Consider the following 24,792-nt stretch of genomic DNA (forward strand, 5'->3'; position numbering starts at 1 on the left):
GACTTCAAAGACATTGAGACCAAGAAAGATGGCCCCGCCCATTCTCTCAGATGGGCGTAAATGGTCTTGCTCTTGGGTCGGTCTTTGCCTGGGCACACTCATGGCGAGCTGCATGGCAAGAGGTGGCAAAGGCACCTTAAATGGTACTGAGGGGTGGGCCAGGAGGAGGAGTCTTATGGTGTATGGGGCATACCCCAATGAAGCCTGGCTCAGCAGCAGTCAATTGCACATCCTGTACTGCAGGTGACGAAGGTGTCTTAAATGGCACTGAGCAGTGGGCTGGATGGAGGAGTCTGAAAGAGTCTGGGACATGTAGTCATTGCCGTGCCCCTATCAAGCTTGGCTCACCAGTAGTCAACGGTGCACCCACACCACGGGTGACAAAGGCACTTTAATGGCGCTGGCTGGGTGGACAAGCCTGAAAGAGTCTGGGGTGTGTAGTACCTGGCCAGCCTGGTTCACCAGCAGTCAATTGGACATTGAAGTTATATTTTTCTGCTCCTGAAAGCCTCAAAACATTGTATATGTATATGAAATATATATATTTAATACTGCCACACTATGGGGGTCATTACGACCCTGGCGGCCGGCGGTATGTTGGCGGTAACACCACCAACAGGCTGGCGGTATTCCGCCAGCAATTATGACCTTGGCGGAATTGCCACGGCCATACCGCCGGCACCTCCATTTTCCCGCTAGGATTCTGCCTGGCGGTCATAATCCCCAGGGCAGCGGTGCAAGCACCGCTGCCCTGGGGATTATGAGTCCCCGACCGCCGGCCTGTACATGGCGGTACACACCGCCATTGAAAGGCCGGCGGTAAGGAGACTTGGGGTGCCCCTGGGGGCCCCTGCACTGCCCATGCACTTGGCATGGGCAGTGCAGGGGCCCCCAGGCATAGCCCCGTCGCGCATTTCACTGCCCGAATTTCGGGCAGTGAAATGCGCGACGGGTGCTACTGCACCCGCTGCACATCAGCATTGCCGCCGGCTCTATTACGAGTCGGCTGCAATGTTGATGTGACATTTCCTCTGGGCCAGCGGACGGTAACGCTGTTACCGTCCGCTGGCCCAGCGGAAATGTCATAATAGGGAGACAGGAATACCACCGGCAATGGCGGTATTCTGTCTCCCGCGGCCTCGGCGGTCTTTTCAAAAGACCGCCGAGGTCGTAATGACCCCCTATATTTTAAAATTGAAAAGCAACACATTTATCCTTGACATTTAAAACTTTGATATTATGGTGCCCACTATATTATGACCTTTGGTATTTTATTGTGTTGATGAAGTGTTCTGTTAATTTTTTGGCTGCTAGTGCTGCACTATTTTCAATAGGATTTTATTTTGTTGTATTACAATTTTTGTGTTGCTTTCTGTTCTGTTGTAATATGCCATGCTATGTTTTAATTATGTTGGTATGTTGCTTTTTGTGTGCTATTGTGTTATGTTTAGTTGTTTATTTTAGATTTGTCAACACTTCACTATTTGCATTCAATAGCAGCACGTCTTAAGCTTTCCTGTGACACCCAATCAATTGCCACTTTTTGATCTAGTGAAATATACTGCTCCAGCTCTTCAACCACTTAAGATACCAGTCGGGCTAAACTGTGGTTGCCACCAATGCACACTTTTTGTGATATGGCCCCTAGTGTTTATCTTGAAACAATGCCTACACCTACTTAACATGAACAATATCACAGGCACCTAGGTCAGTCCTTGTAGAAAATTACCATCTTTCAAAGGGTATTCCCCTGGATTTTTGCTTTAACCCATTTTGCTGTCTGTAGAACTCTTTGCACTTGCGTCTCCATTCAACATTATGGAACTGGTATATTCCTATTGGGTACAGCTAACTTATTTATCTGTTTTTTACATATGCTAAAAAAAAATCCCAGGTCCTGCAGGTTAATTGTCCCTAGTGGACTGCAGCACCTTCTGTGCCATCCACCTCAGTGACAGTGCAAAACATAGCTTCAGGCAAACCTTCTGCAATTTGACCAGTCAAAATCAACCCTTTAGATGATAGATCTCCTACCTTTTCTGTAGTAAAATCATTCAGAGCTATGAATACTATTAGAATTTTAATACCGATCACATCAGATGAGCTTACATGTTTGTTTTAAATATACACTTTTCAGTTTTGTAGGCTTGACTGCACACAGGAGAGCTACTTATGGGTAGGTCAATAGTTTCTAGTAACTCACAAGTGTCAAGTTGGAGACACCTGGTTTAGATCGATTTAAACCTTCCTCTCAAATATTAATGATTTATCCCTAAGTAATAAGTATTGGCCATCAGGTAGGGTGAACAGTATTTAAAAGACAGACTTGTACAAATTAAATGTTAAGCATGTACTTACAGTGAAAAGCCCCAAAAGCCATTTTCACTTTCAGCAAGACTGACTGTTCTAAAGGAAAATACTGGGATAAAATATTTACTATTAAACTTAATAATGCTATCTCTGGCTACGAAGTGCCTAGACATGTCATTCTTGGACACGTTGTAATATTTACTAAAGTCCCAGTTAACTGGTGATTTAAAATTTCTAGTAAATATTAGGTAAACATTACCATTAGAAAGTTACTTGTTCTCTGCCAAACGTCTCTGGCAGACAATTTGCAATAGCATCCAGCTTCAGCCGTCTGAATACTCAACCCTGAATAAAGTGTGAAAACTGCTCCCAGAACAGGAGATAAATGCTTTGGTGTGGCAAGCAGTTTCTGTTACTCTGACAGGATAACCATGTGGATGGTGCTCAGAAAATTAATTAACTTCAAAGGGTCTTCCATGTCACAAGCAGATGGCCGATGACATCTGAAAAAAACACATTTTTCTTTACAGAGCCAGCCAGGATCAAATCACAGTGAGGTGGAGATGTTCCCATAAGTGGTTTAGAGTAACTACAGAGGGTTGGTTGCTCATTTTCCTGATTACACCTGTGGGCAAGACACACAGGCTAGGAAGGGATCATCTTGAATTCAGTCAGAGAAGGATTAATTGGGATTTTGTGCTGTAAAAGTGAGTACGGTTACTCCTGGAAACTTTTACTGCAATAGTTAGGTAGGGGCCAGGAGACATCCCATCGCCATGCTAATGTGAGGCATAAATGCGGCATCGCCAGGACCCACCTCAGAACACTACTGGACATGTGGAAGACTGGAAGATAACTTAATCTGCTGTGTGAGATCTGAGGGGATGAGATCTGCATTCCTTCTACGCAGGATAAACACGTGGACTCCAAGGGACATAATGCTGACCTCTGGTTCAAGTTAAAGAGACACAAAAAGCTACAAGAGGCCTTTCCTGCAACTGCCCTGTTGAACAGTTCCAACGAGCCCTACCCTGGACACTGCTGTTGACCTCTGGAGGAAAGAGTCTTGATCCTCAAGTGCTACTCCTCAGGTACTGGAACCCAGGGATCTATCAAAGTGTACTCTTTGTAACATTACGAGTAACATGGGACGTTAGGAAAGTTTTGACTCTAAAGACCTCCAGACAACTAGCACAGATCTGCAAAGCCAATCCAACTGGGGTTGAGTTGCATCTGGGCTAGAAAATTCTCCTGCTTGGATCTTTTTTGCAGCAACAAATTTGATTCAGCAGGACCTTGCGGAGAAGGTATCTGGGAAAAACATTGTTTACAATGATGCATTTGTTACAAAATGCATTTACAACGATGCCAATACCACATATATGCCTTTACCACGCAAGCCTTTACTACGAATATACCTTTACCCCACATGCCTTCACAACGAATTTCCTTCTAAGGTCATGAATGGAACAGTTATATGCATAGTAAAGGTTTTAGAGGTATTATTTGTTTATTTTCTAAAAAGGCATGCATGGTAAAGGTGTATGAGTGGTAACGGTTTTGCAGGTAAGTACACATAAGTATTAAGTGGTTTTAGTGTGTGTGTATATATAAGGTATTTAGGTTTTTAGGTGGGTATGGGTTTTGGGGTGGTAAGGTATTTTTAGATATGAGGGTGGGTATGGGCTTTACGGTGATAAGGATATTTTTAGGGTTTAGGTTGGGTATGGGTTTTGGGGGTGCTAAGGGCATTTTTAGGTTTTAGGGGGGGTATGGTTTTGGGGTGGTAAGGGCATTTTTAGGTTTTAGGATGAGTATTGGTTTTGAGGTGACAACACAATCTACCCTCCATAAACCCTAATAATTCCCGTACAAGGACAAGAGCATTTTTTAGGTTTTTGGTTCGGTATGGGTTGTGGGTTGATAATGGAATTTTTTTTTTTTTTACGGCGGGTATGGGTTTTTGGGTCTTAGGTTGGTTATGGGTTTTGGGTAGGTAAAGGCATTTTTAGGCTTCAGGGTGGGTATGGTTTTAGGGGAGGAAAGGGCATTTTTAGGTTTTAAGTTGGGTGGGGGTTGGGGTGGTGAGGACATTTTTTATTTTTAGGATTTTTAGGGTGGGTATAGGATCTAGGGTGGTAAGGGTATTTTTACGGTTTAGGTTGGATATGGGTTTTGGGGGTAAGGGCATTTTTTAGGTTTAAGTTTGATATGGAATTAAGGGTGGTACAGTAATTTTAGGGTTTAGGATGGGTAGCGTTTGTGGGTGTCAACATGTACATATATATATATATATATATATATATATATACATATATATATATATATATATATATTCCCAAAATTGCTTCTTGACACAGAAGACGTTGCAGTCACTTACTTGCTTCAAATGGTGGTTTATTCAATCAGGCAGATAAACAAAATTGGTAGTAATTCACTCCAACAAGTTTCAGGAGACTCTGCTCCCTTGTTCACGGAGATATTCAGAGCCCTTCTTCCATTTCCTGTTATAACTTAAACCACAAACATAAACATAGAGAATGGACTACATCCCTTTCAAAATTATGGCGGCCATCTTAAAATGTGTTCCTACAACTACAAATTACTTAACTTCATATAACACAGAAAAAAGTATATATTTTCCTAAATCAATCTGTACAAACTTATTTGTTATACAATATATTGTTATATTTTTAATTTTTTATTTCTTATTACTATATTATGGGGATCATTCCGACCCCGGCAGGCGGAGGGCGCCGCCCGCCGGGCGGAAACCGCCAAAAGACCGCACCGCGGTGGTCATTCTAACTTTCCCGCTGGGCCGGCGGGCGATCTCCAAGAGATCGGCCACCGGCCCAGCGGGAAAGCCCCTGCAAAGAGGAAGCCGGCTCCAAATGGAGCCGGCGGATTTGCAGGGGTGCGACGGGTGCAGTGGCACCCGTTGCGATTTTCAGTGTCTGCAAAGCAGACACTGAAAATCTTTGTGGGGCCCTGTTAGGGGCATGGGCAGTGGCATGGACAGTGTAGGGGCCCCCAGGGGCCCCCAGGGGCCCCACGACACCCGTTCCCGCCAGCCTGGTTCTGGCGGTGTAAACCGCCAGAAACAAGCTGGCGGGAAGGGGGTCGGAATCCCCATGGCGGCGCTGCAAGCAGCGCCGCCATGGAGGATTCCCTGGGCCAGGGGTGAACCGGCGGGAAACCGCCGGTTCCCCTTTTCTGACCGCGGCTTTACCGCCGCGGTCAGAATGGCCCGGGAAGCACCGCCAGCCTGTTGGCGGTGCTTCCTCTGCCCTCCACCCTGGCGGTTTGGGGGGTCGGAATGAGGGCCTATATGTTTTATCCAATATACTCACACGTAAAATCTGCAGCTCTTCTCCTTACAATTATTTCTTTAAGTAGTCCTGAAGTTCTCATGATATAATAGCTCCTTTGCTTTTTATTTATTTTGGCAGTCATGCCTCCTATCAACAATAGAAATGAAAAAAGGACATTTTAACGAAAAACAGACAAAAACTTCAACAATTTCCATAAAAGTTTTAGTATATTTTAAATTCATATTTCACGACTCCTATTATTAGAAAAAGTTGTTATTATCAATATAAATGAACGGATAATTCTTCATCCTTATTAATTCCTCCTGGCTCCATTGAGTTACATCTTATAATCAACTGTGACTCAAGTTTTCTTAAGTCCAACGTCCTGTTGCCTCCTCTCTCATTCAATTTGACCCTATCCAGGACCATAAATTGTAATTTATTAACATTTTTATCATGGTATTTTTACTTTAATAATTGCAACTGGGTATGATTTATCTTCATTCTTGATTGCTCTCATATGTACCAAAATGTGTTTTTTGCTATATGTATTGTACTACCAATATAGAATTTATTGCATGGACATTTTAAAGCGTAAATACTATAATCTGAGGAGCAAGATACATGTTTCCCTATTATAAAAGGTTTGTTAGTCCCTGGAAAATGTATCTCTTTACAATTGGAACTATATCTGAAGGCTTTACACTTTCCACAAATAAAGGAACCTTGAAAAGCTTTCACATTTTCAGTACTGGATAATAAACTGCAATTCAACATGTCTTTCAGGGACCGGCCCCTCCTAAAAGTGAAAGCCGGAAACTCATCCAATAATTTACCAATGTTCTCATCTGTTTTAAGGGCTAGCCAAAAAAAATCACATCAGGCAGCAGAAATTCTCAGAGAGACATGAAAGGAGAGGAAAAGCCTTTGCTCTCCTTTCATTCCCCTCTGTCCCCTCCACGTGATCCGAGGAGAAATGCTTTTGCATTTATCCTTCGATCGGGCGCTGGAAGCTGAGCTTCCAGGGCCGGGGGAAGGCCCCTGATGAGGTCAGCGTGCAAAAGCACACTGACGTCATCAGATGCCAAGGGAGGGGCCAGGGGGAGGGGGGAGCTCGGCCATCAGGGGGAACGCTAGCCTTCCCCCCGGGGGCTCATAGCAGAATGAACTGGTCTCGTCCTCGGCACCAGGCAACCGGTGCCGAGGGCGAGACCAGCTTGTCCGGGGCACCCAAGCGGTTAAGTAATTTTCTGCAATAAGCCAACACAAAAATAGCAATATCGAGAGTTAAGCTACTTGACAGTGCAGGTAGGTAACGGTATTTTTAGGCTTTAGGGCTGCCCCCCCAACAAAACACACACGCATACACACACATACCAATCCCTGGTGCCTAAGTGGTGTCTGCCGGCCTAATAGAAATAAGCAGAAAGGGGCTAAAATATATTTGCCTCCCCAGGGGAGCGACCCTTGCCTAACCGGTCGCTCCACTTGCACGCAATTGGTGCAGAAAAAAAATCCCTGGTGCCTAGTGGTTTCTGCCCCCTTTGAGGGGTGATCAGCCTAATAAAAATAGTCTGATCTGCCCCCAAGAGGGACAGAAATGCCTAACATAAAATTTCCCCCAGGGGAACGACCCTTGCCTAAGGGATTGCTCCCCTTGTGTGAAATTAACACAAAAAAATAAAAATCCCTGGTTTCTAGTGGCTTCTGCCTCCCTTAGGGACAGGTTGGCCTAATAGAAAAAAGGCAATCTGTCCCCAAGGGGGCAGAAATGCCTAAAAAAATGTTCCCCCACCAAGGGAGCGACCCTTGCCTAAGGGGTCTCTCCCCTTGCGTCAAATTGACAGACAAAAAAAATCCCTGGTGTCTAGTGGTTTCTGCCCCCCTTGTGGGCATATTGGCCTAATAAAAATAGGTCGATCTTCCTCCAAGGGGGGCAGAAATGACCTAAAGTTAATTTTGCCCCCAGGGGAGTGATCCTTTCTCCCCACATCTAAAAAACATAAAACAAAAAACATAAAACTAACAAACAAAAATAATCCCTGGTGTCTAGTGGTTTCTACCTCCTTGGGGGTAGATTGGCCTAATTAGATCGATCGGGCAGCAGAAATGCTGAGAGGGACATCAAAGGAAAAGAAAGGCCTCTTTTGCCCCTCCGCGTGATGCTAAAGCATTTCTCCTCCGATCAGCCTCCAGCATGGTGGGGGCAGCCTCATTTGAGGTCAGCATGTGATTGCTCACTGACGTCATCAGATGCCAAGGGGGATTCTGGGGGGGGGTGGGGGTAGAAAGAGTAGAAAGGGAAGTGATTCCCCTTCCATCCTTGCCAAGAGAAGGGGGGTACTTGGCCATTCGGGTGGGAGCGCTAGGGCCCATAGCAGGAAGTAACGGTTACGTCCTCTGCAACCGAGCGGTGCTAACAAGGACGTAACCATTACATCCTGGGCATCGGAGGGGTTAAGCACCGTAGTTAGCATCTTTTGGAAAAAGTGAGTCATTACCAAAGGAAGTTCCCTTATTTTCTTATGTGTATGCTAGTTTTGATTACATGGACTCCTTAGGTCAACCAGAGAGCTGGATCACAGAGTTGATGTTCCTGTTACACAGTTTTGTGTGCTGCCTTCAGGCCACAGATTAGAAACCAGATCTGCTTGACTCCGCTTTACATGAGTTAAACATTTATAAGTAGAGTGACATTATATTGGGAACTGATAAATACCACAATATTTAGGCCTTCATTATGAGTTTGTCAGAATTTGCTTGCGACTCTCTTGCCACCTTCTTCCACCAAAAGATTACCGACATCCACGACAGCTTCAACACCACAGCTGCCCCCACCACGCCAGACACCATCCCCGCTAACACCACCCGCGCCAATCGCCTAACCGCCTGGACCAACGTCAGCGACACCGAGACACGCAAAATCATGAACTCCATACACTCCGGATCACCATCAGACCCATGCCCGCACCACATGTACAGCAAAGCAGACGCAGCCATCGCTCCCCAACTACGGAAGGTCATCAACATCTCCTTCAAAACAGCAACATTCCCTGAAAGCAGGAAACACGCCAAAATCAACCCCCTCCTTAAGAAACCCAAAGCAGACCCCCAGGACCTGAAGAACTTCCGACCCATCTCCCTGCGAAGGTCATCGAGAAAATCGTCAATGCACAACTGACCCGCCATCTCGAAAACAACGACATCCTGTACCCCTCCCAATCTGGCTTCTGACAAAATCACAGCACCGAGACCGCGCTCCTCACCGCCACAGACGACATCAGATGCCAAATGGACAACGGCGAAACATCAGCCCTCATCCTTTTGCACCTATCAGCCGCCTTCGACACAGTATGCCATCACACTTTAAGAACCCGCCTCCTCGAAGCCGGAATACAAGAGAAAGCCCTCAAGTGGACTACATCCTTCCTCTCCAACAGAACCCAGAGAGTCCGCCTCCCCCCCTTCCGCTCCAGAGCCACCAAAATCATCTGCAGCGTACCCCAGGGCTCATCCCTCAGCCCAACATTATTCAACATCTACATGGCACCCCTCGCCCAAGTAGCCCGCCGATACATCCTCAACATCATCTGCTACGCCGATGACACCCAGCTCATCCTCTCCCTCACCAAGGACCCACACAACGCTAAGTCCAACCTCCATGAGGGAATGCAGGGCATTGCCGAATGGATGAGAAACAGCCGCCTGAAACTGAACTCGGACAAGACGGAGGTCCTCATCCTCGGACCCAACCCCTCCGCCTGGGACGACTCCTAGTGGCCAACATCTCTAGGAACCCCACCAACACCGACCGACCACGCACGCAACCTGGGCTTCATCCTCGACTCCTCCCTCTCCATGTCAAAACAGATCAGCGCACTCTCCTCCTCCTGCTACAACACTCTCTGCATGCTCCGCAGGATCTACAAGTGGATCCCAACAGACACAAGAAAAACAGTAACACAGGCCCTCGTCAGCAGCAGGCTAGACTACAGCAACGCACTATACACAGTCATCCCGACAAAACACCTACGATGCATCCAACGCATCCAAAACGCATCCGCCCGACTGATCCTCAACGTGCCTCGCCGCAACCACATCACTCCCCACCTGAGAAAACTCCAGTGGCTCCCCGTTGACAAGAGGATTACTTTCAAGCTCCTCACCCACGCACACAAAGCACTCCACAACACCGGACCGGCGTACCTAAATAACAGACTCAACTTCTACACCCCCACCTCGCACTCACCACCGTCCCCTGCATCCACAGAAAGACATCCGGAGGCAGATCCTTCTCCTACCTCGCCGCCAAAACGTGGAACACTCTCCCTACCAACCTGCAACTAACCCAGGACCTACTCACCTTCAGAAGACTCCTCAAGACATGGCTCTTCGACCAGTAGCAGCTCACCCCCCCCCCCCTTAGCGCCTTGAAACCCTAACGGGTACGTAGTGCACTTTATAAATGATTGATTGATTGATTGATTGCTTTGGTGATACCGTGGGTCCAAAATCTAGCTTATTGGCTGTTATATTCGCACCAATTATTTTTTTTTTCACCTGAAAGGGGAATAACTGTGTGTGCCTGGAGTTACTGCATCCTTCAACCCACTGTTATTCCTTTATTCAGCTAAAAAAGATGCTGACAAAGTGTCAACAGAAGGGCTGATTGAAGGATTGTGGTGGTGGAGCTGGGGTGCAGGGCACATTTGTGCTTATACGCTGGAGGGGAACATTTTCTGCCGAAGGAACTGTGGCACGCTGGTTGTCTCCGGGCCCAAAATTATCAGATCCATAGTTGACAGACCTGATAACGATGTCCTAGACATTTAGGGGCATATCCATAAGTCCCTTACACCTCCTTGTGCAAAATTAGCGTAATTTTTTGTGGTGCTAATGTAGCGTTAGGTAGGCATCTCCAACACGTCATATTTAGAAAGTGGTGCAATGCTAGCACTGCACCACTTTGTAACCCTTTGTGCCACATTCTCCCTGCACCAGACATAATGTATACAAGGGGGGGGCGTTCCGGAGCTGTGAGGCCCGAAAAAATGATGCAGTGAAATGTTAAAGATTTCACAGTTTTTTTTTTTCATAATTTTTAAAGCCTGCTCAGAGCAGGTGTTAAAACGATGCACACAGTATACTCAATGGGCCTACCTGTGCTTTGCTGCACTAGCATCAACATGACTCAGATCATGCCACCCAAGCAGTAACACTGTTACACTTACTTTCAGAAGTGTTTCTTGATTCATAAAAGTGGTCCACAACACCAGCCAAGGGTTCAGAGGCTCTGGTTTGCCTCTTGGGGTTGGGGACTACAACTCCCGCAATGCACCTCTTCAATTTATGGAATTGCTCCAAATGTCTCCATACTTCTGGATCTTCTTCCAGAGGTCCTTTTTGGGTCCTTGAAGGGTCCACTACTTGATCCAAGTTTCCAGAAGCTCTGAGTTGCTCCTTGGGTGTTGGGACTACATTTACCAGAATACACCTGGTCATAATACTCAAATGGCCACTGGACGCTGGTCAGCTGGGCTCTGCTTGTATGGCTTGATGTAGGGGACTCTGGGCAGCTCCTTTGTACCTGTAGCAAACATGGAGTCCCTTCTTGAAGCAGTAGAAGACAGTCAAAGACCTTTTAGTGGTGAAGCCCAAGTGTGTAACTGGCGCAGTACTTCAAAGTGCAGTGTCCAGGTGCAGGTCAGGGGTCCAGCAGGGCAGTCCTTCTTCTTCTTTGTCTAGTTCCTTCAAAGGGATCTGAGGTGTGGGTGCAGCTCTGCCATATCTATCCTTGCACCTGAGTGGAAAGAAGGGTGGTCCTGGTTTTCCAATCACTGGCAGGCTCCTTACCAATTGATGACCACTTCCTGGGAAGTCTGCCAAAAATCAATCCCAGGGAGCAACATTCTTTAAAAATCCAACATGGCTGAAATTGATTTTTGGGGGTTAGATCTGCCTGAGCCCACCCACTGGTGTGGTTAAAAATCCTAAACACATGTGTCTACTGCACTCTCCTAATCTAATCAAGAGGGCTTCTAATTGCCTGGGGTTGCAGGAAATGGGGGAGGTCCTGAGCTGCTCCAAATGTACTTCCCTGCCTTTGAAGACCAGTTTGGAAGCTCTCCCGCTCCTGTTTCACCGTCAGCTGAGGCAGATCTCCTCCCCCAGGCACATCCTTTGTGTTCAGCCCAGGACACTTCACAGCTCATAAAGGCAGCCTGGCCAATCAGTGAAGGGCACTACAGAGCTGAAGTTGGCAACTTTCAGGTAGAGTTTTGAAACTCTTTACCTGAACTAGTTATATTAAATCCAAAAATGGCAAGTTGTGGGATTTATTAAAACAATTAATTTGATACCAAACTCAATGTATCTGTCACTTATGGGAGCTTTGTTAATTAAAATACATTCTCCTCATTTTAGCCTATGGAGGCTATTCACTACAGTGAGGGAAAAACAATTTGGCTATTTTATCTCACCAGGGCTTATAAAACATGTTTTATAAGGTCTGTGCTTATAGTTAAAGGGCACCCAACCCTTAGGTGTGACATGTGTAAAAATAAGGTAGTTTAAGACTTTAGAAGTTCTTTTAATTCCAAAGTCAAATTTGCATATAACTTTAGTTTAAAAGCAGCAAGCAAGGCAGGCCTGCCTTTGAAATCACACTGGGCTCCTCAGCAGTACACCTATGGGGGCACTACCTATGCTGGGGTCCCTAAACCTATATGCCCTACCATGTACTAGGGATTTATAGGTAGGTTGACATAGCCAATTATAATTAGCCTAATTTGCATACTCGTTTTATACAGAGCACAGGCTGTGGGACTGGTTAGCAGGCAGTACCCAGGGCACCATCAGAGTTGATAAAGGACCAGCAAAAAGTGAAAAATGGGGGAAAGCATTTAGGGAGCCTCTGCAATTTGCTCTATTTTCCCACAGTGTCATGGTCGAAACTTTAACCAGTTATGGACTGATGAGAAGGACGAGCCATCACTGTCACTCAGTGACACTGATGACCAATGACGCAGTCAAATTATCTTCAGTGTGTGGCCCTCTGAAGAGCTGACAGTACAGGGCAGTATACAGGATGTTTTTGCATTTGATGTTTTGGGACTGCTTCTCTCAGGAGAACAAAAAGTACAGGTGGGGAGAAAGAAGCCTCCCTGGTGCCCATTTGGCGACAGCTAGCTCAAATTGTCCACTCTTCAGCCTAGTTGTAGTCTGGAATAAGAAATATAGGAATATGGTGATACCTCAATAAAACAGCTAAAATATCAAGGACCAAAATATTGAAAGGTAGGTGCATATGGGAGTATAGATTTACTATTCATAATTTACAAGATAAGTTTGGTAAAGTATATTTATGTGAGATTAACTATAGAAATCTATACATGCCTATCTGTTGAGATCTTGTCATCAATGTTTTGGCAATGATATTCAGGTATAGTGACATTTCCTACTCAATAATCAGGACCCACACCTTCAGCACTAGATTAATGACTGTGCATTAGCTAGTGATGAGAGGGATATAAGCTAGCAATTACGGTCAGGCCACCACGGACTCTGTACTTACACTTTACTGAGCATGAGGTTTAAATGCTTTTTTTCAATCATAGGCATATCATAGGTTGTCCCATGTCTGGGCCTGGGTTCTGCTGGCGAGCAGGTGGAGGGCTATAGTGAGGTGCCATGCAGAAGTGTTCCCCATCCATTTTGTCTGTGTTGAGTTACAGAAATGGAGGCAGTGAAGTTGGTCCAGGTGATGAATGCTTGGTCAGATAGAGAATGGATGAGCTAGGTGTCCGTGGGTCCAGATAATGTTAATGAGAGGTGCCATGAAGGCGCTGAACAGTGTGATGCTGAGGGAAGATCCTTGGGGTACTCCTCAGATGAGATTGGTGCAAGTCAAGGTATAGGCCGCCAGGCTGACTGAATGGGTGTGCACAGTGAGAAAGGATCAGATCCACTGGAGGCAAGTCCTTGAATACTGGCTTTGTAGAGAGATTGAAGGAGGAAGGATTGAGAGATTTTATTGAAGAGGGCGGATAACTTGAGTAGGATGAGGTCTCCACTGTCAATAATCAGTCAGATATAGTCCGTGGCAGCAGTGAAGGCCGTCTGAGTGCTGTTGGTGTGCAATAGCATGTGCAGCTGATAAACCTTAGAACTAATGACGAGTTGCTTAAAAAGTGTAGACAAATAATTGCTGGCTAAGAATATTCAATGCATAGTTGCAATTTCGTTTGATCTCTAGGACATCTATTTCTCAGTGACATTTATTGCACATGTACATATATTTCACTCTCTACTGTTCTCATGAATAATGCTGAAATTATATACACCACAGAATCCACAATTAGAATTATTCTAGAAGACATCACCTGAAGGGGTTGGTCGTAAAACTTACATTTCAAAATACCGGCCATGTTATGACGGGCTCTGTTACCACAGTGCAAGCCCAGCACCTATATTCAAGAGCTTGCAGTGCGTTATGTCAGTTCAATGAACCCGATATTTCTCTTAGTGATTTATGTCAGTCAGCACAGCTCAAACACTAAAAATAAAACATTTCCCTCTGATTAGGAGCTGCAGTGTCTAAAAATGAAGCACTCATTTGTAGAAATATTGGACAAAATATTTATTTATGCAATGCAAGCACATGAAAACAGGTGTTTGGCTCTGCACTAAGACAGCAGCGCTCCTCATTATACAGCCTCAGATGTCAAAATCGAGACCTAACTTTACGAAAATTCATGCAATGAGGCGCACCAACTAAAGTTGCTGTGCTGCTTTACCTAAAAGGGAAAGAACATAATAGCAACATGTTTACTACGATATAGGTCTGTTTTCCTCTCATGCTGTGCTGTAGAACGTTAGGCGGCCATGCACGCACTCTTGCCGCAAACTGCAAGGCTATGTCCATAGGTTTTGTACTAGAAGTTGATACTTTCAGTACAAAAATTATACTTTCACACTTTTCTGGCTTTGAGTGTATGCTGCTGATGGGGCGGATATACTGGTAACTAAGGCCCTGCATTACAACCTCGGCGGTCTTTTAAAAAGACCGCAGAGGCTGCGGGAGACAGAATACTGCCAGTCCCAGCGGTATTTCTGGCTCCCTATTCTAACTTTTACGCTGAGCCAGTGTTACCGTCCGCTGGCCCAGCAGAAAAGTCAAATCAACATTGGTACCAGCTCGTAATAGGGCCGGCGGCAATGCTGATGTGCAGTTGCACCCATCGCGCATTTCACTGCTCAAAATTCGGGCAGTGAAATGGACGACGGGGCTATGCCTGGGGGGACCTGCACTGCCCATGCTAAGTTCATGGGCAGTGCCCCCAGGGGCACTCTAAGTCCCCATCACACCAGACTTTCCATGGCGGTGTTTACTGCCGTGGCCAGGCTGGCGGTCGGGGACTCACAATACCCAGGGCAGCAATGCTTGCACCACTGCCCTGGGGATTATGACCGCCATGCGAAAGCCTGGCGGTATAGTGGAGGGGCTGGCGGTGTTACCATCAGCTTACTGCCAGGCCGCCAGGGTCGTAATAAGGCCCTAAATATTTTAAAGTGGCCATCGTACAGTATCTGCCACTGGTTCTATGGATCTTTGATTGCCAAATGAGGAGTAGGAAAGGAATTAAAATCGGCAATACACTTCAATAGCAGAGAAACCAATTTTGCTCCACAAAAACATCAAAGAATATGGTGTCCAAATCATGAAGGTTACAAGAACCATCATTCATTAAAATCAATGTATCCAAAAGCAATACACAACAATATAATTGTGCAGTCTGAATTTTCCCTAATCTAAATACAGTTTAAAAAAAAGAACACACTGTGAGCATAAGAAGAAATAAATCAAGGTTCTGTTGAAATAAAGGGGCATTCAAGTACAACTCCCAATACACTGCAGAGGGAAAATCAGCAGATTTGAGAAAGGTCTTCTCTCAGCAAACTCATGAAAGGATCTCCTAACTAGTTTAAGCAAACACCCAATTAATACACAGTAGAAAGATCTGAAAGCTCCATGCCATCAACTCCCTCTGATGATCCGTTCAGAAGGTGAGGTTCTCTGGGAGCAGGTAGACTACCGAGGTCCCCAGCATCGAACAAGGAATGGACAGCTATGCTGCCTTGAAGATAGCAACAGTTCTATCTACCTGGTACAGGAGGCTCTTTCCCATCCCTACACACTGTTGGCCAGATATCCGAAAGTGTGACCCAATACAGTCCAGCCACCAAAAAGTATGCACTGCATTATGTGACATGGAGGGAGCAGGAAGCACCATATCTACAGATATATGTCACTCCCCTTCCTTCCCTCTAGTGGCAGTGCAGAATTTTCTTCCAAGCAACACCCACACACCAATGTGTCATATGGCAAGGGTGTGCACATAAGTCTAGCATAGCTTATATACTGGAAGAGATCTGTTTTAGTCCAAAATACCATGCCTGGACAACTTTGAAAACGCTTCCTAATTTGCATGTGTGCTGTACAGTTCAGCACACATAAAAAGTGGGAAAATAAAGGAAACATGAAATATTTTCTCCTTTTAATGTCTGCTTTCAAGTTGCAATACATATTTATACAAAACGCTGGCTACTATTGTAAGTGGATAGGGTTTTCCATCAGAAACCATGGGTTTTAGCATAGGAATACCCATGCACCACACATGCAATTCACTCTTGATGCTAAATAATGCAAAGCAGTGCTTCACTTTACTTTTAGGTAACTTTTCAGCATAGAAAAAGTTTTGCACTGGAAAGTAATTAACAAAATAACACCCTGCGCTAGTTTGTATTACTTTTGTGATACAAACACAGCACAAAATGTTTGTAAATCAGGGCCTACATGTCCATGGGACAATTTCAGTTAAGCAAGCTTAATCCAAGAGTTTTCTAAAATAAACAAAGACCTTATTCTAACTAATGACCACAGTTCAATAATGCACCTGCAAAGGAATGAAAAACAAAAAACTTGCAATGTGTTTATGTAGGAAGCTGGCTCTTTATAGAGTGGATCAAAAAGAGGTACACTGGGTAATGAGTCAAAGGAAACCACAGAGGAATTACAGCAGCATAAATGTCACCCAAATGCTCTCTTTTGTGGTGGTGTGGGTGAGCAGTTAGGCATACCAGAGGATTGTGCTAAGCATGTATTGCACACAAAAAGGCAGTAAGCCAGACACACACTCAATAAAGAAATCCAAATTATTTTTTTAAATATAAAACATACTTTCATATACATTTTGATATCAAGATCATCAGCATCGGGTGAGTACTTTTTGAATTATGAATTGTTACAGTTTTCAAAAGTTGACACTGCAATTTTTGGAGCGGTAATATTATACCATGGGTGAAAAAACATATATTGCATATGAGTACTTAGAAGCAACTTACAGGACCCATCTTCTCAAGGTAAGGTAAGTATGGGGCAAGGTCCTCCAAAGCAGCACTGACAGGTCACTTCAGGAGGCACTTAAGCGTCCAGATGCAGATGGTGGTTTTCAGCCTTGGATGCCCTAATGTAATCCTATGGAAAGGAACAGACTTTGCATACGAGTACTTAGCAACGTCTTAGAGGACTGTTCATCTGGACTTGAGGTGAGTACGGGCATGGTACAAGGCCACACCTACAGTTCACCTCGGGGGGCCCTGGGGTGTCCAGATGCAGAGGTGTGTGATGGCATCAGGTGTTTCATTCACTTCAACGAAGATCAGTCTGGTCAGAAAGAGGCTGCAGGCAGGGGCTGGGGACAGTCGAGGGGAAACCACAGGGGGGCTTGATCTTTCAGATCCTTGGGCATGTAGGGGCACAGTTGGCCCACTTTCATCAGGGTGTGGGGCTTGGGTGCAGTGGTGTCTTTTGGCATAAATTCTGGAGCAGAGGATACTCTGGGTTGGAGGGCACCTGCAGGAAGAGGCTGCACTCGGCGTCAGAAGTCCACATTGGGTGAGCACAAGGTAGGCTTACTCTGGAGGGCCTGGGAACCACATTGGCACCATTGGCCCACTTCAACTTGGGCTAGGTGGCCCGGGTGCATTGGTGATGTCCGGACTCAGGTTTTTGGTGGTCCCAGCCCTCACAGTTCTTTCTTGGGTTGCCTGGAGATACAGGGATGCAGCTTCTCTGTTCCAAGGAAGTTCTTCTAGATGATTTGTGAAGCACTGGCAGCTCTCCCTGTTTTGTGTATGCTGCAGCAGCAGGACAGATCAGTTGCTCCTCAAGGGTTAGGTGCAGCAGGCAGTCTGGCAGGTTTGGCACCAAATCAGAAGTGCACCACAGTTCTAAGGTCTGCAAGCTTCTTTGTCCACTACTTCCTTTGTGTCCAGCAAATATATAATGTCCTGGTATCAGGGGGTTCCTCACATACTCAATGTAGTTGGCATTAAGGGGTGTAAAGGGCAGTAGTCAATAGGCTACTTACCCTTAGGGTCACTACATGCCTTAGATGACCACTTCCTTTGGGGAGTGGACATTACCCTGTCACAGAATTCTTAATTCCATCACTCACAATATGGTGAAATTCCTAAGGCTGTGTCCGTTTCGGGCTGGTCACCCTAGTGGTGTGTCCAGCATGGAAATGGAACACATGTCCTGCATACCTCATTTTCTCACCTGCCCAGGTGTCAGATGGACCCTAGGGTGTGGGGAGTCAGCATCTTCCTTTGAAGAAAGTCAGATTTGCATACCAAGGGCAGTGGGCTTCTTTGAAGTCGCCTGTCTTGGAATGCAGATTTGCAGGCCATCCTGTTGGGAGGGGTGTGTAATACCCCCACCAGAGCAGGCTTTGTTTCTGACTTTCAGGGAACAAAGACTCTCACACGTGAGGGTCAGAATCTCCTCTGTTGTTGTCAGACTGGCCATAAGCAGTCAGTGAGCCCTCTAGCACTTGGTAAGATTTCAGGGACACCTATAAGGTGCCCTCTGGGTGAATGTATCAATAAATACATCACTGAAATCAGTGAGGGTTTATTATTACCAGATGTTTAATACCAAACATCCCTAGTATCAGTGAAGCCATCATGTAGCTGGGGAACTCATATTGACCATTGTCCAGGACATGCATTTAAAATGGCTTCCCTGCACACTTACTGGGTCTACGAATCAACAAAGACATAGCAAGGGCACATATACTTTTGTAGACATGCCCACACATGTAATATAATGCACCCTACCTTAGGGTGGTAGGGGCTGCTGTAGGGCTGACTTATGAATATTACATACAAAGTTTTAGGGGACATGGTACACAGAGGTGGGGGTGCTAATTAGAGAGGGGGAGACCCCTATCAGTGACAGGGAAGGAATTCCCTGTCACTGATAGTGCCTACTGCCATGGTTTTCATGACATTAAGAAAGCCACAAAAACCATGGCGGTAGGTGGGGTCATTATCCCGCAGGTGGAACAATGACGGCCGCTGGGCTGGAGGTGGATATCTCCAGCCCGGCGGCTGTTACCGCCGTGGTGGTTGGAGTGGTACATTGGCAGGTTGGCGTCAGCTAATGTCATAATATGACGGTAAGTACCGCCAGCCTGTTGGCAGTGCTTACTGCCATATTAATGCCGACCACTGCGGTCGTAATGACCCACATAATCTGTAAACATGATGCATAAGTGAATAAAAGGCTACATTTTGCTACAGAAACTATAAAATGCAGTAAGCATTGACAATAGGAAAAACTAGGAGAAATTGAATGTTTCTCCTTGTTACATGTGCCTCGAAAAAGAATAAGATGTGGCACAAATACTTGTCTGTGAATGTTTTTAGATATGGATTTGAATGAAAACCCATGTGTAGTTGTATGGGAAAGGCCATGACCCATCAATGGAACTTCCCCTAGATTCAAAGTATTGTTAAGCAGAGCATATCACAATTTAGTGCTACTTTAGAAACTTTGAAAAATCATGATGGATAATAAATCTCATCATAACACATCTCATCATAACACCTTGTGTCAGGTTTGAGTTACACAAGTAACACAAAGCTGGTGAAAAACTTTAGTAAATCTGTGTCTGGATTTCTGCTGCAGAGCAACACCTCTTCTTCTAGTGCTCACTATTGCCACCATTCTCACACATTTGTTTCACCCCTAATGCGCATGTGTTTATATAGGTCTTTTTCTGTGATTTATGCACACAATCCCATCCCTCCCATTGTAATTAACAAAGATTAAAGATTACATGTTATGTTTCCTGCACAATTTATGAAGCTATTAACTTTAATGAAGCTGTTCCTAACTAAGGTATATTTTTATTACAATTTTTTATACTTCATAAAATGAGAAATAACCAATGAAATATGTGATATGAACTCCCATGTTAATGCTAACAGGGCCATTTGCTCGACTGCTAGTTAATTGCACAAATCAGGGAAATGGCACAACACCTGGGCAAACAAAAATGTGCAAACCTATTTTTACATGACACATTGTAATTTCCCAGGCTATGATTCAAAATATCATGAGCTGCTGCTATCTATCACTGTAGGCGGAAGTTTCAGCTGTCTGAAATCTACTAGCATGGACCATTGAATTTATTTACTGCAGTTAGAAGCCCAATGGTAGCAGCATCAAAGGAGGAGTTACAAGCCTTGAAAAACAATTTGAATCCTGCCAAAGATTGAACTTTCAGTGTAATCAGAAGGACGTTATTGAAGAACAGGGTACAGCATGAACGTAATTTAGGGGTTGCCAGGGGTTGCAGCTGAGACCCCTGTCTTGACCTTTGCGACCTTTGTGTCCCCTGGCACTGTCTTTGTTACCCCTGGCCTCAGAGGTGGCAAAATCAGTGCCAGGAACACCTTGGCAGCTCATCCTTATGAACATCAGTTGGGGCTCCACTCTGTTTACTATTAATGTTCTTCTTGCACCAACAGTGAATAATGTTTCAATAAACAAATGGTACAATTAGCTGAAATACAGCCATCCCTGGCAACTGATGTGATTTAAAAAAGTGTTTTTAAGCATAAGTTGTGTGTGTGCTTGCGGGTGAGTGTGTGTTTATGTGAGAGAAAGTATATGTGTAAGTGTAAATGTCTGAATGTGTAAGAATGCCAGTGTGTGGGAAATTGAAGGTCAAAGGGCATGTAATGTAACTTCTGCTACCCCTAGCATTTTGATGAATTGACGTTCATGAGATACAGGCAGAATTAATTCCATACTGGGGAATAGAGGTGTGTTTTTCTATTCACGTTATAAGCGCACAAAGGAAAGAAAAAGGATCTGCTGAAGGCCAAACAAGCAACAGCAGTACCTGATTTGAACCATAGTCCAGTATGGTCATAATCATCACTGTAACAAAAACAACAACAGGTAAGCCGCAATGAAGCTCGTGGCCACTGCCCCTTGTTTCGAACCATTGTGTACAGGATGTGGGGTGGCCTGGGGAAGAACGGGGGGGGTATTCTGATTCAATGCATCAACAGTAAATGTCTTCATTCTCAGTTAATTTAGATACCTCTAACTCTTGTCTATCCTGACTCCCTCCATGCAATCTTATATGTTGGGGCTAGACTAAACCAAGGTGATGACGGCCCCTTATATGTTGTGCAGCACCGAGTTGTGCTGCTTAGGGAAGGGACATCCGAGAAAAACATAGAGTGGAAATTCACAAAGGAGGATGACAAATAGTGGATTCAGGAGGTGGGGAAACAGGTGGGGCAAGCCAGAGGGAGGAAACATTGTGCTGTCTCCTGCCTGAAAACCGATGTGATGACCCTACATGGCAGTGGTGTTGGGGCAGGCTATCATTGTCACTTTCATAAGTGACAATTGAAAGTGGAGGATGAAGAAGGGAGAGGGACCTCCCATGCTTCTACAGGCGGGGAGCAGAATCAGCAAGAAAAGGTTTCCATGTGCATGTAAAGGTTTCCAAATTGTCTTGTACCCTGTAAATATGTTGTTCATACATGGCTGTTTTGTACATACTGGGTTACCGTTCATCATGGGTTGGTCTGTGCTGTGCCCTCCAGTGCACAAATAACATTTTTTTCCATTGTGAGGCCTGTGGACAGCAGGCATCTCATATGGTTCATTAAGGACAGAGGGTTGGCTGTGTGATGTAGTAGAATAAACTTACCTGTCTGCGGAATAGGTGTTTGTAGGGCCTCCCAAAGAGAAGTCTGTTTGGAGGACCAGAATTCAGTCAGCTCAGAGTAATTAAAGAGTATATGGGGTATTTTCACTTATGGGTACATATTCATATGAGGCAATAGCTCAGCAGTTTTTAGCTTCTGGGGGACCAATACCAGGTCTAGAGCATCTTGAGGAAGGTCCATTTGATCCTAAAATCCCTAACACCACTGTCTAAGCACTCAACTATGTCAGTCCAGGTGTCAGCAGAGCCGTTGGTGTAGAGCAGTCATTGTCAGATGGTACACAAATGAAGTGAGTGTAGATGGTGTACTATGTGGTTATAGAATCCTGAGACTGCCCTCTTGCAAATTCCCTAGTGTTTCCTATATTGCAGTATAGGGGAGTCCTCTATCTCCCATGCAAAGGGACCAAAGCAGCTAGAGAGGAACTGTTTCAAGTGCAAATATTTTCATATCTGAGATCTGGGTAGATCGGTTTTCTTGTGTTCGTCTGCAAAGGATTTAAGCTGCTTGTCAGCCAGTAAGTCATCTAGAATAAGGATGCCCACCCTTTTCCAGAGGTCCCAATAGATAGGTCTTCCTCCCACATGAATGCTATAATTTGCATCTTTTATTTTGTTTTTGTTGGTTTCACCAGTTTCTTCCACCTAGTAGGGAAGCCTTCCAGAAGGGATCGGAGCTGCTGGTCTCAAGTTTGTTTTCATTTTACCCCCTCGTGTTTCGGCGCTGACTTGGGATAGTGCCTCGCCTTCTAAAGCTGGGCTATTTAGCTATGTCAGCTGCGTGGCAACTTTGGTTTGGGGTCCCATGAGTAGCATTTGAACAGCCGACTTGGGCTACAGTGTTATCGTGGTGGCACTTCTTTTAGCTCTGTGTCTAGTGCTTCAAGGGAGCTATCATAAATTATCTACCCTGCTATTTTAATAATTTCAATTTTTGAACCTTTTATTTTGTTTATGTTGTGCTTGCCAGCATATTCCACCTGGTAGGGAAGCCTTCCAGGAGAGAGTGGAGCTGCTGGGCTCCAGTTTGTTTTAATGTGACCCCCACAACCTGTTTCGGTGCTCACTTGGCATTGCCACGCTCCATTCTAGAGGCAGGCTATTTGGCTATGTCAGCTGCGTGGCTGCTAGGATTTCAGGTCCCGTAAAGAGCATTGGAACAGCAGACTTGAGCTACAGTGCTGCAGTAGTGACACTTATTTCATTTGCTTGTAGAGCACTTCAGTGCACTCGATGTTGCCCGTCTCCTTCACCTTGGAGCCATCTTAGATGGACTACTCTGCGTGCAGCTGGCACCCTATTTGTGTGCTGAAGGCAAGCTCATCTGCGCTAGTCCATGCCTGGATGGTGCCAAGAGCCAGATCCCCTGGTTATCCTGTGTCAGCCTCTGCTGAGCTAAGGGAATTGACTCCATCCACCCCTAATGATTCATGTCAGATTCTGGGCCCAATGGAAGCCAAGTTGCGGTAAGTGTGTGTTCTCCTTTCAGACTTTAATGACATCCTTTACCGTGGAGATTAATACTCTACGCTCTCTTCATATGGTGCACTTTTATTCCATTAACTGCCGTTCCTTTGTTGAGCATAAACTAGAGTTGCATGATTTTTTGATTGACCACTCACCTGATGCCAATTTCTTAACTAAGACATGGCTAGTGGAAACCTCATCACCTGACATGCTTGCTGCCATCCCCCAGGGATACACAGTTGTTAGGCTAGACAGGCCATTGCAGAGGGGGGTTGGAATCGTAGTCATCTTTGTAAAAGCAATTCTCTGCACCTTTTCGGAGGTAGCTATCTCAGATAGTGAGGCTGTGTTTTTGTCTCTTGCTTTATCTTGTGACTTCACTCTAGCAGAGTTTTTAATATATAACCCAACATGATTAGCATCAGATTTTGTAGTCTCTCTAGCAGATGCCCTACCAGCCTGTGCCTTGAGGTACTCAAACTTCACAGTCATTGGAGACCTCACTTTCCATTTTGAGGATACTGAGTGCTGAGCGGTGGCTGTTTTGGTGGCTGACTTAGAAGCTCTGCAGATAACACATTTGGTTCATGCCTCTACTCCTAAGTTGGGAAATACTTTAGATTCGATTTTTCTTCAACTTAGCTAAACTAGTGGTGGACCCTTCTCTTCCTTTTCCATGGTCAGATCACTTTGTGCTTCCTTTTCATGTTCCCATAGCACCCCACTACCTTCGTCCATTTCAAGTCAACCAATCAAAACTCAGAAATGGGCCAAGGTGACCTCTATCACGTTCACCCAAGCTCTGGAAGTGAGACATCCTTTTTTTAATGCTTGTGTAGACACAGCTAGTTCTCAACTGGTAGATTGGATAAAGGGTGCCTTGGACCAAATTGCACCACATGTCGAGCACACCCTTAGAAGAATGAGGCCTTTGGGGGCTTGATTCAGTGAGGAGTTATCTTTTTTTTTTTTTTGTGTAAATATCTCAAACAGATCTGGCATAAAAAATTTGATCTCCCGACATGGCTAATTACTGTGAGGCCCCTAAGGATCACCACAGGCATATTAGGACCACGTGCTATGACTACTATGTTGGCAAAATCAAGATGGCTCAGAACTTCTCCTGTGAACGTTTTTCAATGGCAAAATCACTTTCCTCTTTTGACAATATGTCAGCATCGACTCCTCAGTCAGAGAATAGCTGCAATGTCATGGATCAGTATTTCTCTGGCAAGGCTATATCCATCTACTCTACCTTCCCCGATGGTGTCAGAAATGCTCCCTGTCTCAAGGTCTGTTTCAGCATCCAGAAGACAGTGCTGGACCTTCTGGTTTTGAATCTATCACCATAGAGGAACCAACCCCATTGCTAGCAACTGTTAAATCAGGTGTCCCTATAAACCCTGCAACTCCAGCCATTCTTGAGTGGGGGATGAATGTGTTAGCACCCAGGCTATGAAATCTTCTTAACAATGCCTTAAAGTCTGGCCAGATTCTTCAGTATTGGAAACATGCTCCCATAGTTCTGCTTCTAGAGAAGCCGCTACTTGACCCCACAAAAGTAGAACATTTCAGATCCATCTTGTTACTTCCCTTTATTT

Source organism: Pleurodeles waltl, chromosome 11, assembly GCF_031143425.1.
Source record: "Pleurodeles waltl isolate 20211129_DDA chromosome 11, aPleWal1.hap1.20221129, whole genome shotgun sequence".
Classification (NCBI taxonomy): domain Eukaryota; kingdom Metazoa; phylum Chordata; class Amphibia; order Caudata; family Salamandridae; genus Pleurodeles; species Pleurodeles waltl.